The sequence below is a fragment of the Larus michahellis genome, chromosome 5, assembly GCF_964199755.1.
Source record: "Larus michahellis chromosome 5, bLarMic1.1, whole genome shotgun sequence".
Lineage (NCBI taxonomy): Eukaryota > Metazoa > Chordata > Aves > Charadriiformes > Laridae > Larus > Larus michahellis.
The window spans coordinates 49,018,505-49,033,610 of NC_133900.1; the positions used below are offsets into that span (position 1 = coordinate 49,018,505).

Below are 15,106 nucleotides of genomic sequence, written 5' to 3' on the forward strand. Positions count from 1 at the left end.
TGGCTCCTGTGGTGTGCTGGATGGGGACAGCCATCCTTACGGCCTGCAGGCTTGAAAACCACGTTTCAAAGACAGCATGTGGCCATGAGATACCCATTGTCCGATACTGGTTGTCAAATACTACTGTGGCTTCAGCATCTGGGTACTTTGAGGTGCTTCGCAGGTATTGATTCCAGCTGTAAAGGGCAGTCAGGAGAGTATGAGGTCTGGAAGAAAATGGCCTGCAAACACTGTATCTATGAAATGGAAAAGTCTGCACAGTTATTTAATATTTGGTTGAAGCCGAGAAACCTGAGCCGCACGTTGTTCTTGCTGCTTTCTCCAGATGTTCCGGCTGGGTAAGCAACCTCATCCCAGCTGTGCAGGTGCAAACCTCCGGCAGGCAGCTGAACGTGTTTTATAAAATCTTAAAATGCTTGAAGGCAATTTGCAGACACGACTATTTTCATCCAAGGCGCAGTCTTTTCTCCAGAATTTTTCTCCAGACATCCAAAAGCAATTTCAGAGGGCGTTTAATGAGAAGGCTGGGGGTCATCTGAATGTTCCGGCTCCACTGGTGGATCCTCACCCCGTGCCTTATATGTTGCTTGTTCTGATTGCAAACTTTTTTTTTTGGAAGGAGACTATAATTTAATAAAATGCGCTGTTTATGAGGCTGCTGCTTGGAGACTAGCCTCTTACCCTGCAGCTGCATGAAAGGCATCGAACTTGGAAGCTAGGACTGCCCTGTCCCCTCTGCTTTCGGGCTCTGAATGCCGTCTCACGGCTTGTTGCACCGCAATGAGATTTTTTTTTGCTTTCCCTTATGCTTCAGGAGAGGCCCAGAGGTATTTAAGAGCCCACATCTCGCATCAGCCCCACTCCTGTGGCTGAGGGGCACCACGGGCTGATCCCCGCCCCCGTCCTCTCCCAGCCCTGTCCTGATGGAGGGTTTATTAAACCCCGGGGCTTTGCCGTTTGGGTGGGTTGGGGTTGAGGTTCTCCATCTCCCGGGCAGGCTGCCCGCGGGGGAAGGCGCCCAGCCGCCCGGCAGGCCCCGCAGGCCGCGCCGGGCCGGTGCTTGCGGGGGAGAAGCGGGCGGAGGAGGAGGAGGAGGAGACGGTGGAGGAGGAGGAGGCGGGGAGATCCTTGAGGCGGAGCCGGGGCAGGCCGAAGGGGGAGGCGGCTGGAAAACAGGCCGGCGCTGGTTCTCGCCCCGCAGTGCCAGCAGCCGCCGCCGCAGCCGCGCCGGGAGCCGCCAGCCGCGGGGAGGGGAGCGAGGCGCTGAGGCGAGCTGGGCGGGCGGCACGACCCCGTCCCCTCCGGCCACCGCAGAGAGAGGTACGAGGCGGGGCGAGGGGGGGTGGGGAGGCGGCGGCGGTCCCCTCCCCGCCTGCCAGGGGTCCGTCCCCCTCGGAGGGCACGGCGGGCGATGGGCCCCCTCAGCTCCCCGGCCCCCTCGTCCTCCTCTCGGCCGGCACCTGCCGCGCCCCGGCCCGGCCCTCGGCCACCTGGGGTTGTCAGCGCCGCCAGCGTCGAGGGGCTGGCGGGAAGGGCCAGCGCCCACCTCGGCAGCCGCCAGCCCGGCTCTCCTCCTCCTCCTCGTTTGGTGTCCACGGAGGGTTTGCAGCCCGCCGTGGGGAGAGGGTGGCCGGCATGGGGCAGGGCAAGGAGTGCTTGCCCGAGGGGCCTGGCCCTGTGCCCCATCCCGCGCACCCAGCCTCACAAATTTGCCTCATAAACGCTCATGAATCGCTCAAAAAATCGCTCATGACCCTCGTTCCTCAGTCCTGAGAAACCTCGGCCAGTGCCACGCTGAGCCCTGGCAGAGAGCGGGAGGCAGCCGGGTGGTGGCTTCATCGCCACCCGTGTTTTTTGGAAGGGACGGGTCGGGGAAAGGCCCCCCGGCCTCGCTGCAGGCGCGCGGGGCTCGGCTGAGGGCACGGGTGCGGGTGGCATTGGGGTATTTGGGTTTGTTTATTTATATTTTTTTTTTTTGCCCCTGCCCTGTGTGTTTATGTCAGCATATTGCCCGCACGTGATGGGCGCCCACTGCTGCCTTCTCCGCCTCGGCGTTTGGGGTGATGACACGAAGAATAAAGGTTAAGTAGGAAAGTCACCATAATCTGATTGCATGAGGTGGGGTGTAAATTACGAGCTGCGAAGGCTTGCAGTTCATTTACGTTTTGGTGTTTCTTGTTTACACAGAGCTGTTACATTACTGGGGGCTTGGCAGTTCCTGCCGATCTTGTGTTTTCTGTCCAGTCCATTGACTTCTGTGGAATTGCTCCATCTCTTAAATCACTGTGGTGGATGAGAGATTAGTCCTGGACACGCAGTAGCGAAATGCATGAAACTAATTGTCAGTTACCGAACCTGACCTTAAAGCAAAGCTTTTTAGCAATTTACATCCTCCACCCCAGGAACACTGCTGCTCTGCTGTATCGCTGCTCTCTGATCACCCCTAAAAATCCTTTGCATGGTGTATAGGCACACTGTCTCAAATCCCATGCTGGAGACAGCTGTAATTGCCCTGATATATTAGATGTAAACACAAGCTTTACGTAAAAGTGAAACCATATGTATCGGCTAATGCGCATCCACTCAGTGATCCTGCAGGGTTGAGTCCAGAGCTCTGTCCTTAGCTCACCCTGTTGATCCACTTTTCCCTTAGCCTGTACAACACGGTCCTGCTCCCAGAGTTACCAGACAGGTTTAGTGGAGGACGAGAAATCAGCCTAGGAGCATTTCTGTGCATTGTGCAAGAATGCTGTATGTTTTTATTCTTTTACAAATGTTGTTTTATTGACTTAGCGATAACGTTTTGCTCTCCTAGGTCCTTTTCCCTTTCCAGATTGTTAGCCCAGCACTTACTAATCTTTTATGGCACTGCTGTGGAACAGATGTATGTTGTTTTTTCAGTGAGTAGCAAGGTCTGTAGTTTCATCTGGCTTTGCCTCTAAAAAAGACAGTACTGTCTTTCCCTCGTTCCTCTGTTCTGCCCGTTGTGGACTGGGGAGCCGGACTGGGAAACAGGTTCAGATGACTACTGAGCTGGCAAAAACCCTATGATCTTAGCTCAGACTCAGTGCTGGGATCCAAATCATCGCATAATGACTCAAATGTTTACCTGGGCTTTTTTGGGTTTAGAGGAGCAGCTAGCTGGCATTTGGCTAAACTATATGTGGAAATAGGCACAGAGGTCTGGGTCTTTGAGTCCTGAAAACACCAGCAGATGTTGGGTGCTGTGGTCGTTTATCCTTCTCAGCCCTTTGGCTCATCAGAGAAGCTGCTCTTGAGCTGTACCATTCTGTGCCACGCTTTCTTGAAATGGCAGAGTGTGTGGGTGGAACATCACGAACACCCCACACGTGTCCTGGGAGCATTTGTCCTCATCTCTGCTGTTGCTGAAAGCACTCCTGGGTAGCCCTTTCTGGTTTTCACTTGAAGGGCTTTCTCTCTCTTGTGTCTCTCCCACCAAAATGTGTCTGAGTTCTGTCACAAGTTAACTGTGGTGACTCTGAAACACAATCTTTTCCTGGGGTGGGGGAATCTCAGTTGACTTGGTGTGGATGGAGAGGTTGAGGTAGAGTTTGGAAAGCTGTCTGAAATTGCAAACGTTCCTCACAAACAGGAGACTTAACAGTTTATGGGGTCCCTACAGGATGTTTTGGTCTAAAAGGTGCGATGGTGCTCTTTGACTGGTCTCCACCTTAGCCAAGTAGTATGATTTGGGTTTTTCACAATCTTACATCTGCAAAAGGTAGTGGATTCCTGCCCATCTCAGCCTCGGAAGCTTGGAGGGGTATTCCTGTGTGTAGTGTATTCCTGCTGCCTGCTTACATAAGCATAGCTGCCTGTCCTCTCAACCCCAGTTATCTCACTTCATGTTTTCTGTGACTGTCATCCCACAGAAAAATAATCCCTGCTAATGAAATCTAAAATTCTCCATCTAGTTTCCTGCTGGCCCAAATGAGGGTTTAGGGAGAATAACAATTCTGACTTCTGAAGTATGTGGATTTACTTGCTTTGTACGATTGGGTTATATAAAAAAGAAATAGAAATTATTTTCTCTGTGCCTTTGACAAATATTAAAGTACAGCCTGTTGTATTTCACAAATCTAACTGCTGTCTCCTTCTCTCAGTAACCATAATTAACAGACCAGAAAATGGAAAAATGTAGAAATATCCTTTCCCACCGGCCACAAACATTATTCCTCTACAGAAGTTAATGAACTCAAGTCTATGAAAATTAAATAACTGAGTTTTTTAGCTCTGTTGTTGAGATAAAACATTGTGTCAGAGTGGTAAAAATAAATTAAGGAGGTATAAAGATTACCTCTTGTAAATGAAATGGGTGAAGAATGGATTTGAACTTGTCCTTCTCAAGAGAGTGTTTAAACCATTGGCTTAAGGATCTGTCCTGCCCTGCTTGGACACAAAAATTAATCTGTAGCACAGCAGTAATGTGGGAGAGTGACAGTAACCCACCATGGCTGGTGAGGAAGGTGCTCTCTCCTGGCTGGTGGATGCTAGGGTTCAAATTCTCTTGCACCCCAAAAGTGCTAGCAGGTCTGTCATGAGGGAATAGAAGCATTACCATAAACCAACGAATGCAAATGATTCCTCATATTATGGACTCCTAAGAAGCAAAAAAGTTAACAAATGGCATCACAAAACATTGTGCTGTTTCCAGAACATGTTATCATCCTGGTTGTGTTCGTGTTGAGGGAACATGAAAATTTTCAGCCACCTTGATGATGTGTCCCATTTGCATCAGCTCTTGTTGATGAGTTGGCTTTGAAGTGTCCAGGTATTCCATGCTCCATGGAGCATGCATGTGGGTTTATGCACAGTAATATCACTTGAATTTATAGTAGTCTCCATGGAAATGGGTTACAAATCTTGCCTTTTTTTTTTTTTTCCAAAATCTAATGTTTTTGTGGTTTCTTTTTATTTTAAGAAAAGATTCCAGAAATACTGTGGGTGGGAATATGAACTACTTGGAAAACAAAAATTTGTGGTGACTTCAGTTAGCACCATGTGCATTGGGGTACCTGAAGAACCTGTTGATGTGGTGCAGCTGTTTCACATGATGTGTGTCTCTGCTCTGGGCAGTAACTTTGTGAGAATCTGAGTTTGAGGTGCTGTGTTTGTGTCTGTGTACAATTGTGAACATATTTTGGGGAGCCTGTGCGGTTCAGCTGCTCCTTGTATGTTCTGAGAGTCCACTGCAACCTGTGGTAAAACCTCTTGAGGTTAAACTTGACACGTGCAACTGTCTTTTATTAAGTAGGATATCATTAATTGGTGTTGCAGAGGTATTGCTCTTCGGCTGTGCTGGGCGTATGCTGTTTATAGAGTTCCTGGCACCGTCCTTTACCTTCACCTGACCAGAGGGTGTCTGTCACATCACCAAAATATACAGCATGTTCTTTATTCATTGTATGGGGAGAAATGGCTTTGAGTACCAGAGCCAGCACCGTTGTGGGACGCTGAGGTAGGGACTGGGTTGGAGGCTGGTGGCATGGTGTAGGTGGTGGGGATTCAACCAGTAGCCTTATGCTGCCCACCCCGGCTGTGGATAACACAGCAGACGGTGTTTTTATAACAACCTGTTTGCAGGATGAACCTGACATCAGCATGACGCAGACCTTTGCTTTGGGAGATGCACTGTACGTATCGGTGACCTTTTCCTCTGGAGATCTTTAAATGCAGTGGATTTTTAAAAAGTGGTGTTGCTTTGTTGAGTTTTAATCATGTCCTTCGTTTTAAAGGCAATTTTGGTGTGGTGTGGGGTTTTTTTTTGTGGTGTGTTTTTTTTTTTTTTTTTTTTTTTGGTGTGCCTACTGGAGTTTTTGTTTTGTGACGTCTTGGGGCCAGGGACATACGGTTGTAAGGATGGATACAGCAGGGAGTGTTTTGGCACTGAGGAAGGCCTGGGTTGCTCTTTGGGTAGTGAGATAAGCTCATTGGCAGGAAGGTAATGAAAAAGGGGTCGAAAAGTCCCTCCCTGCTGCTCACACTGGAGTTTGATCCCTGAGGTATTTCAGTTCTCTGCTACCAGGCCATACTTTAAGGTTTTCTGCAAGTCTCGGTAAAACAAGACGGCTATTGTTAGTGCTCTCGGATAACTCAAAATGATGGTGGCTGGGAACTTGCTGGGTCTGAGGGAAACAGATTTTGCAGCCCCAGAGTAGTGATTTACACAGAGCTTTGGTTGTTGCATTCTTTCTTTGGAGCCATTTTCCATGTCATCATCTGAGACCACGTTTATCTCGCATCTGAGAACAGGAGGACGGAGGGAGAGAGCTGGAGGCCACGGAGCGGATCAGTGGCAGAATGGAGGTCACAGTAAGGGAGGCAGATTCTCAGCTGTGGGGAGCTCAGAGAGCTGAATTGATGTAAATAAAGACTATTTCAGCTCATGGGGAACCTTTGGTTTTAGTCCCTTGCATTTCTTTTATCCAATCGGTCTTTGAAGAGCTGCAAAGTCTTTATAATGGCTTGAAAATGTCACTAAAATCCATTTTTTTTTTTTTTTTTTTTTTCTTTTCCCCAGTACCTACTGAGTTCAAAGGCAGGAACTACCTCTTAAGATATGAGAAAATATTTGCTTTCCTGGCTGACAAAGTAGAGAACTAAATGGAGGTAGATAACTTCTAAGAATGGATATTTATTAATTTCTTCATCGTTCATTATTCTGCATAATGCCAGGATTTTTTTAAGTGTGTCCGCTAGATTTAACTGAGTGGCATTTAACAGTGTAGGTTGCTGCATGTTTGGAATGATTGAAATATTGGACAGGATATGATGATGTTTGTGCACTTTGAGGAGAGGAGAAAAAAAACCCAACACTTTGATTTGGATCATTTCCATTGTGAAATACCTATTCAGGCTATCTTGTAGCTAATGTATCCAGAAAATACCTTGTGCTAAGCTAAGCAGGTAGTCCTGGTCTATCCCTAAGCTGGGAACTGCATAGGAAAGGAGGAGTTTCTTTCCCTTTCTAAATGCTCTGCTCAGTTTAATCCATTTTGCGGGACAGGTGGGAAATGGTTTTTCTCCCAAAGAGATTGTACAGGTGTAACATTCAAGTATGCTAACCTAACGTTTTTGCTGGACAGATAGACATTTAGTCTAAAACTGAATTTAAAACTCTTTTGTCCCATGGGACATGCACGTTCCAGGATGTAGGTGTAACCTCCTGCTTTGATCTCCAATCTTCTTCTAACAGGATTTTCTTTTTTGGAATCAGTCACAGTTGTGATCCCAGAGGACTCTGCCAGGAAGATGTGCATCATTAGTGCGTCTGGTAATTGGTTCAACTTCGGTTCAACTCCTAAAAATCACAGACCCTTTAGGAAAGTCTGGGTTGCTGGAAGGAGCGTCGTTTTGCAAGGTACTGGCTTCAGCAGTGAAAGTTCAGAAGTGTTAAGATATTTTCACTGTGCTGTCCTATCTCTGACTGCTTGTTTCCTCTCTTGCATAACTGTTTTCCACCCCCATCAGACTTACATAAATTTAAGGTGCTACTTCTAGTGAAAGGGTTGGTCCTATTCTTGTATGTTCTGGTGTGACTGTGGGTGAGAGATCTTGATCAGGAAGGCCACACACCTGGCAGCAGATTATTACTTATTTTTATAGGGTTATTTTTCAGTTGGATCCAGTCCCTGGCCCGTCCCTGACTACTGCTGTCAGCGCTACACAGACAGTCAGGACTGTCCTTCTTAAGGACAGCGCAAATTTAGATCTAAGTTTCCTGGGATTGCAGAACTGTGCCCTCAGATGTGCTGGGGTGTACACACAAACACACATGAGTGGGTATTTCTGCCTTGGACTGCTTCTGTCATCTCGCTCGCTGCGTGCTTCCACATACAGACATGACTGAGAGCTTGGAGTTTTGCATTTACAAGAATGAGCCGGCAGGAGTTGTGGGGCACACACAAAGAAGCAAGAAATCCTAAAACCCCCTTAACTGCTGAAGTTGATAGCTCAAGCTCTAACCCTGAGATGAAGGTTAGTACTCTGGGGCTTGCAGTTTACACTCTGCTGCTTGGATGGTCTGATCTCACAGAACACTATGTGCCACTAATTAATGCTTGCAGAAGCACAGTGCTTCCAGTAATGTAGTAGACTAAATTAAATGTCCCTTTTATAGTCATGGGGAGCTCACACCATTGCTCCAGTTATACAATAGCATCTGGTGCCTCTATTTGGACTTTGAAGAGAACTTGACAAAGGGCTGAATGTGACAGTGGGCGTTAGAGTTAAGCACTGGGTCGTTACCCTTTTTTGTCACCCTGTTCCCTTGGGGTGGGATCCAGGATTCTGTGGTGGGTTCCCTGCGTGGCACAGCGGAGCATTAGGAGACGTTCCAAAGTTTTGATGAGAGCGCTACATAAAGTCAGCTTTGCTCTCAATAGCTGGCTGCCACGGGCACGCCTGTAGGAAGCACTTAAGGCTGCAGATCTTGGGAATGACCGAAAGGTCAATACTAACTAGGTATCTCTGCATGAAGAATTTATGCAGGTGGGATTTCTCATGCCAGGCTCCCAGCGGAGTAGAGGGACAGGCAGTGCTGGAGAGGAGATGGGAGTCTGTAATGCTAAGCAGGTGTTCTGCAAGCTTTTTTGTTGTTAGAAGCACAGACATTTTGCTCAGGGCTTCCCCAAAACATGAAAGAGATCCAGTCTTGAAAATATTACATGTGAAAATATTCCAGGGAGAACCAGAAGAATGGCCTAAGGAGGGGGGAAAAAAAAAGAGCTCCTCTGACTTCAGGGTGAGATGTAAAGGAGGCAAACTGGGAGGAAAAAGGGAAAAAGTGCAAATGGGCTCCTGTAAACAACCTTCCGTGCGCTGTGGGATGTGAGAATGACTGTCTCATTGGGAAGGCTGTGCTGGGGAGCTCCTGTTCACATGCCTGTTCCATAAAACCAACTGTTTGTGTTACCCCTGTATTGCTTCTCCAGGAACAGAGGAGAAGTTACCACGTGGGAGTGGGCAACTGCTGCATGCAGGATCTCACAGCGTTTCTTCAACGTATTATGGAAATATTAGGGAAGCTTGTGTGCTCTGGGGCTGTTGCCGATATGTTCTGTTGTCATATTTCTGTTATAAGCAAAGAACAGCAGGGCCGGAAGGGACCTTAATAAGTTGTCTAATCTGACCTCCTGCCCCAAGACTGGGTCAGATCTATCTAAACTTTCCCAGCAGATTTTTGTGCAACACAGTTGTTAGAAGTCCCTAGTGATGGACTTTCCCCATCCTTCCTGGGTGATCTTTTAAACTCTTTAATTGTTCTTACCCTTACCAAAATTTTTCTAGTTTCTGACTGCAATTTCTTGTGCTACAGTTGAAAATTGCTGACCTCTTGCCCTTTTGTTACTGTACAGAGTGAGCTGTTCAGTCTTCTCTTTGCAACAGACTTTGGGAATGTCTGGGCCGTGTCTTTCTTGAGCTGCAGGGCCTAAAACTTGCCTGCAGTCCTCCATCTGGCACCTACCTGTACTGAGTCAACAGACACAATTTTATGACATTCATATGTAGACTTTGGGGTATGATGTGTGCATGTCTTTTTTTTTTTTCTGACAGCAGCACAGTTAAAGTGTTTTGTCATGGAAGGTTTCATTATGGTTTTGTCTCTTTACCCACTATAAAAACAGGGAACGTGCTCTTCTTGCTCAAGTGCCATCTTTTCCACAGGGATGTATTATGGATCTTCACCGACTGTTCCAGAATAGTGCCCCTCTGTTGTAAGGTGAAGGTCCTTTCCAGCTGCTCTTACTGAGGCTCTCCCCATGACTAGCTGGATTACAACCTGGGCAATTGTGCTCTCTTGATCAGACCTCCCGGCTGTAATTCACGAGTGATCTTCTGTTCTCCCTCCCTGCAGTGGTTACGCTCTGTGCATCTGGTTTTGTTGGAATTGCCCCTTCATTTCTGTGAAGGATACAGTTATTCATGCGTTTCCAAAGCTGGTAAAATGTGGCTGTGAAGATTATTCTGAGAGGAGAGGTAGCATTCAAACATGAAACGTGACAGAAAATGCAGCAGATGAGCACTAGAAACATTACTTACTGAGGTACACTGGATAACATGCCAGCCAGCATTAAAGGAACAATTAACCATTTGCTGGAAGGTGATTGTTGTTTCACAGTTGTATTTTAGGAAAATTATTCCAAATGGCTGTCGTGTGACAGAGACAGATATCTGGAGGCTGCATGTCCATCTGGGTGAAGTGAATTTGGGTCTTGCTGCTTCCAGGTGGACAGATGTCCCCATTACACAAAACACTGTAGTTTGCATTCATTGACCTTCTTGTACACCACAGTTGTATATGTTTTGTCAGGTTTTAGGGGGTTCATTTTACAGGATACTCGGTGGAAGGTGGCAGTTTCATTTGAACTGTATCTAAGTGCTTTGCTTTGTAGATTGCTTCACTTTATTTTTTGGGGGGAAAAAATGAAAAAAATTGTCTGTGTATATTGTCTGTGTATAAATGCAGGCATTTTCTCACACCATTCAGTGTGAGAGAGTACGAAGTATGTATGAAAGGTATGTCTACATACAGAGAGCCTTTGTCCTGACACAACTGAAGAAGCTAACACCAAAATGAAGGCTGGTCTGGACAGGTCTGAAACACCTCTTGGCATCGATTTGTGTTTATTGCGGTGGGAACAGCAGGTAGGGAGGAGCAGTCTTGATTTGGTTTGTTTGAACTATCAGTACGTATCTTCTTTGAATTCCTCACAGTTTTCTTGCAGAGCTTTTGTATGAGAACTTGTATAATGTGAGTCTCCAGTTTCTCTTGTTCTGTTTCAAATAGCAGTGAAAGCTCTAGTGTTTTCCTTCTTACTCTTTTTCTCCTTTAGTTAGAGATACAGGGATCTTTAGTCATGTGGAAAGTATTTTATTGACAGCTTTTGAGTCTAAAGTACTTGTTATCACTGAACAGGTGTAGAGTGCTGTAGGCTACTGGGCAAAATCCCTTGTTCAGTGTTTCTTCATAATTATTTCTTAGAACAGAAGAGTAATTTAGGTTGCATAGGACATCTGGAGCTCTCTCGTCTGATCTCCTGCTCCAAGCAGAGCTAGAATCTAAGTTAGATTTCTTGTGAACTTTTCTGATCCAGTTTTGGACCTTTTCTAGTCAAGTGTGGCAGGCTGATGTCATGCTTAGTGCTCTCATGATGAAGAATATTTTCCTCTTGTCTGATCAGAATTTCCCTCGCTGCAAGTGATGCCCATTGTTTCTTGTCCTTCTGCTCATACTCATTGAGAAGAGTCGGGCTGCATCTTCTCTGTAGCCCCCCACTTAGGTAGTTGGAGATAGAAATTAGATCCCCCATTAATTGCCTTTTCTTCAAGTTAAACAAACCCCATTCCCTCATTCTCATCTCTCACATCATGGGTTCCAGTGACCAGTGGTGCTCCACTAAACTCTGTCAAGTTTATCAATATCTTTTCTGGGAGCACAGCTGAATTAGACGGTGTTCCAGATGCAGCCTCCTTGTTGCCAAGAGGAGAAGAAAAGCCATTTCCCCGAGTTCTTGGCTATTGTCCTTCACAATACAACCCAGCATGCAGCTGGCTTTTGTCACTGCAGGCATCCGCTGCTGATTCCTCTTCACCTTACTGCCTACCAGGACTCCCAGGTGCTTTTCTGAAGAGCTTCTCCCTAGCCAGTTGGTTCCCAGTTTGTGCTGACAATGGATATTTTTTTTGTCTGAGGTGCAGGACTTCATGTTTGTATTTCTCAGCTTCATGAGGTTTCCTTCAGCCTGTATCTCCAGCTTGCTGGGCAGTCCTGCCCTCCAGTGTATTGACCGCTCAACCCAGCATGGTGTTATCTCTGAACATGCTGAGGGAGGTCTCCATTGCATCATCCAGGGCATTAATTAAGATATTGAACAGGGTCAGTACTGGTTGGTTGTTGAGGAACACCATTCATAAAGAGCTGCCAGTTAAGACTTCAGTCTGTTGGATGCTACCATTTGAGCTCAATGATCCAAGCAAATTTTAACCACTTTGTGTTCCACCCATCCAGTCTGTATCTCCCTGTTTGTGGGGACAGGTTAAGTGTTTCTTGGGTCATCACTCTTTAAAAGATCTGCTAATGAGGGAGTTGCTTCAAAACAGTGAAAAAGTTGTGTTTGGACTGAGCTATAGGGAAGTGTGCTGGAAGAAGACGGGTGTGAAGTATTTTACCAACCTTTTTCTAGGTTGATAAGACCATGGACTCTTGTTCTTTCAATAAATTCATAGCCATTAGCTTGTTATTAAACAGAGATTAAAGCCAGAGTGTTAAACTCAGAAAAACTGAATCCTGAATTTTTCCTGCTGGATGTAGGAAGAAGGAGGCTTCCTTCAGGCTGTGGCCTGCCTGCTTGCCTGGGCTAGTCTGTTCTTAGGAACATGTCTGGCTTAAATAGATCCAGCTTAATCTCACACCTGGTGTTTTTTAATTTTGTTGTTCTCCGCAAGATTCTCTCCAGTCCGCTTTTATAAAAAAGCATATTAGCTGTAGAGCAGTGAGCGGCTAAGGGCAAAACTTTGAAAGCTAGGTGCTTTCCATGGATCATCACTGCAGGCTGAGGTTTGCCTTTATGCAGCTGTGGGACATTGTTGAACCTCACAATTGTACTATGACCTTCTAAAATGCCAGAGCCTTTTCTGGAATCTTGCTATATAGGAAGTTGCTCCCCATTTTTGCATTTGTACCTGCGACTTCTCTTTCTTAAGTATTTCTTCTTACTGATGTTGAACCAGTGTGTCAAGATCATTTAGAAATCTAAACCTGCACACCATAGTACTCGCAAATCCTCCCAGCTGAATCATCTGTTGGTTTTATCGCCATACATTCCAGTCTGTCATCCAAATTGGTAATGAAAATATTGCACAGCTCTTGTGCCTGGCTGGACCCGCTTTCCAGTGCCCTTTCAATTAGATAGCAAACCCTTGATAATTAATGTTCTGAGAACTATGTTGTCAAGCAGCCATTTTATGGTGATTACATCTAGTTCATGTTTTCTTAGCTGTATCTTATGGGAATGTCATGTGGGATGGTGTCAGGCTAATAAAGATTGCTTTTCTTGATATCCTTATCACTTCTGTACAGGCATACATTTTTTTTCCTGCTGATGCATAGGTCTTTTATTGTTCCATAGATTTGGGAAGCTAGACGGGACCTTAAAGGTGATGAGATCTGCCTTTGTCCACACTGAAAGCTTAAATGTGCAAGCCACACCAGATTTATCAGGACTTTTGTAATGGGACCGTTGCCATATGACAGCTCTAGGAGATCAAGAGGAAACAAACATGGTGTGTTTACGGGTCCCAAACAAAATTAAACAATTACCTGACTCCAGTCTTCAGAGCAGCCTTTGAACGAATCCCAACCCTTGTTCTGCAAGGGCAGAACGTGTCTAATCTTTACCAGATATCAGCCAACGGTTATCTGTGCCTACGTGCTGTTACTCAGATCTCATTAGCTATCTAATTGGATAATAGGCAGTACACTTCACAACTACATAAGTATATTAAGCTTAATCTGCTTTGGAGCAGGGAGGGGAAGATGCACTTGGTGACAAATGGACACAAGAAGCTGCACAGTGGAACAGCGGTGTAAATACGGTCCTGGGTCCCCATCACTTCCAGGAACTTTCTGCAGCAGAGGTGCTGTATGTCCGTAGCCTTTATGTTAATATTTGAGTCCCATAGCAGAGAGTTGCAATGCTTTCAGACTTTGCCCATGTTAGCCAGGAAATTTCACTTTTAAAAACACAGTTCTAGTGGTTAAATACCTTTCAGAGGTGTCTTCTAATAAAACATGCAGGATAACTTCATCTCTGGTTTTAAATACAATGTGATATAACAGAGAGATGCATCCTATTCATGTGTGGGACACCTGGATTTTGCAGGAGGTTCCTGGTCCTAAAGCTTGTTTCCAGCATGTGAAAAAGACGCAGAGTGGACAGGACCAGAGAACTTGCACAGGGGTTGGCGTGACCTGTTCTCTATATGGAAGAGAGAAGCTGTTTGGTTATGCTAATACTCTTCCTTTTTTTTTTCCTGAGAAGATGCAGTTACTTCATTTATGGATTTCAAAACTTTTGGAGTAGATTGGTTCTTTCAATGGCTGAAAAAACAAAGTCAGACTCTTGTAGAAGATGTGTGTTTATATTTTTCCTGGCAGCTAGTGTATTTATTGACAGGTGTGGATATGAGCAGATTTCACAAATTGTTACCACCTATTATATTCTCAGGAGAAGGTATGCAGGGGATGTTTTTGGGTACAAAAGATGCATCTGCCAAGGGGATCTTTAGCTCAAGGTAATGGGAAAGTGACTATGTGAAACGTGTCCTGTCCAAATGTTTTGTGAATTCCCTTGGGATCAATGGAGGGTTTTGACACAAGGCTCAAGTTGAGCCCAACTTCTGGCCCTGTATCTTGAGTGAGGTGCCTAGGGCGTTTCACTTATAATCTACTTACCTCATCTAAAAAGTATCTTCAGCTTGTCATTCTGTCCAATATCTGTCTGTAGTAGGCAGAAAAGATAGGAGTAGACCTCTTAATCTTTAAGTGTCTACTGCAAATGTAAACTCTGTTAAGTGTGTTTATCACTGAGCAGCTCATTTACCAGCTGTGCAGAGTACCTTGTGGTACATTTATGTGGGAAGTTTGGAGGATTCTCTGATGCTTTCTGTCTTGACATCTGTGTTTTTGTGGGCAGCAAGGGTTAAGAGTTAGGCACTTGTCCATGTGAGGAAACTATTCCACTGTAAAGTGGGGTGTGAATTTAAAGCATGCTGACTTTCCCCATGGAAAATCTTATTAAATAACAATCCCCCTAAATTACTTTTATTTTGGGTGAAGGGAAAAAGGTTGCAGAGTAACTGTTTTGGTTCGTTTCAGTGTAGACAAACTCCCAAACCACCAATTTATTTTTGTGTGACCTGGAGAATAATTGTTGGATGCAGAAGAGCTTTTATAGCTATCCACACCTGACTTAGTGCCTGGACTAAAAGTGCGGTCAGCGGGGAAAAATCATACTTTTTCCCCGGGTAGTTCACAACTCAGCATCTAAATTACTGGGACAGGCTCTGGAGAGCGTCTGTGTCC

At 45.6% G+C, this 15,106-nt stretch overlaps 1 protein-coding gene across 1 annotated transcript in view; it reads left to right on the plus strand.

Annotated features, from left to right (window-relative positions):
* Positions 1-1,135: 1,135 nt before the first annotated feature.
* Positions 1,136-15,106, plus strand: part of SMOX (spermine oxidase) — a 54,986-nt gene continuing 41,015 nt past the window's right edge. Inside the window, exon 1 of the mRNA XM_074587247.1 lies at positions 1,136-1,320. The gene's annotated coding sequence lies outside the window, so the exon portion shown is untranslated. The remainder of the gene's footprint in view (positions 1,321-15,106) is intronic.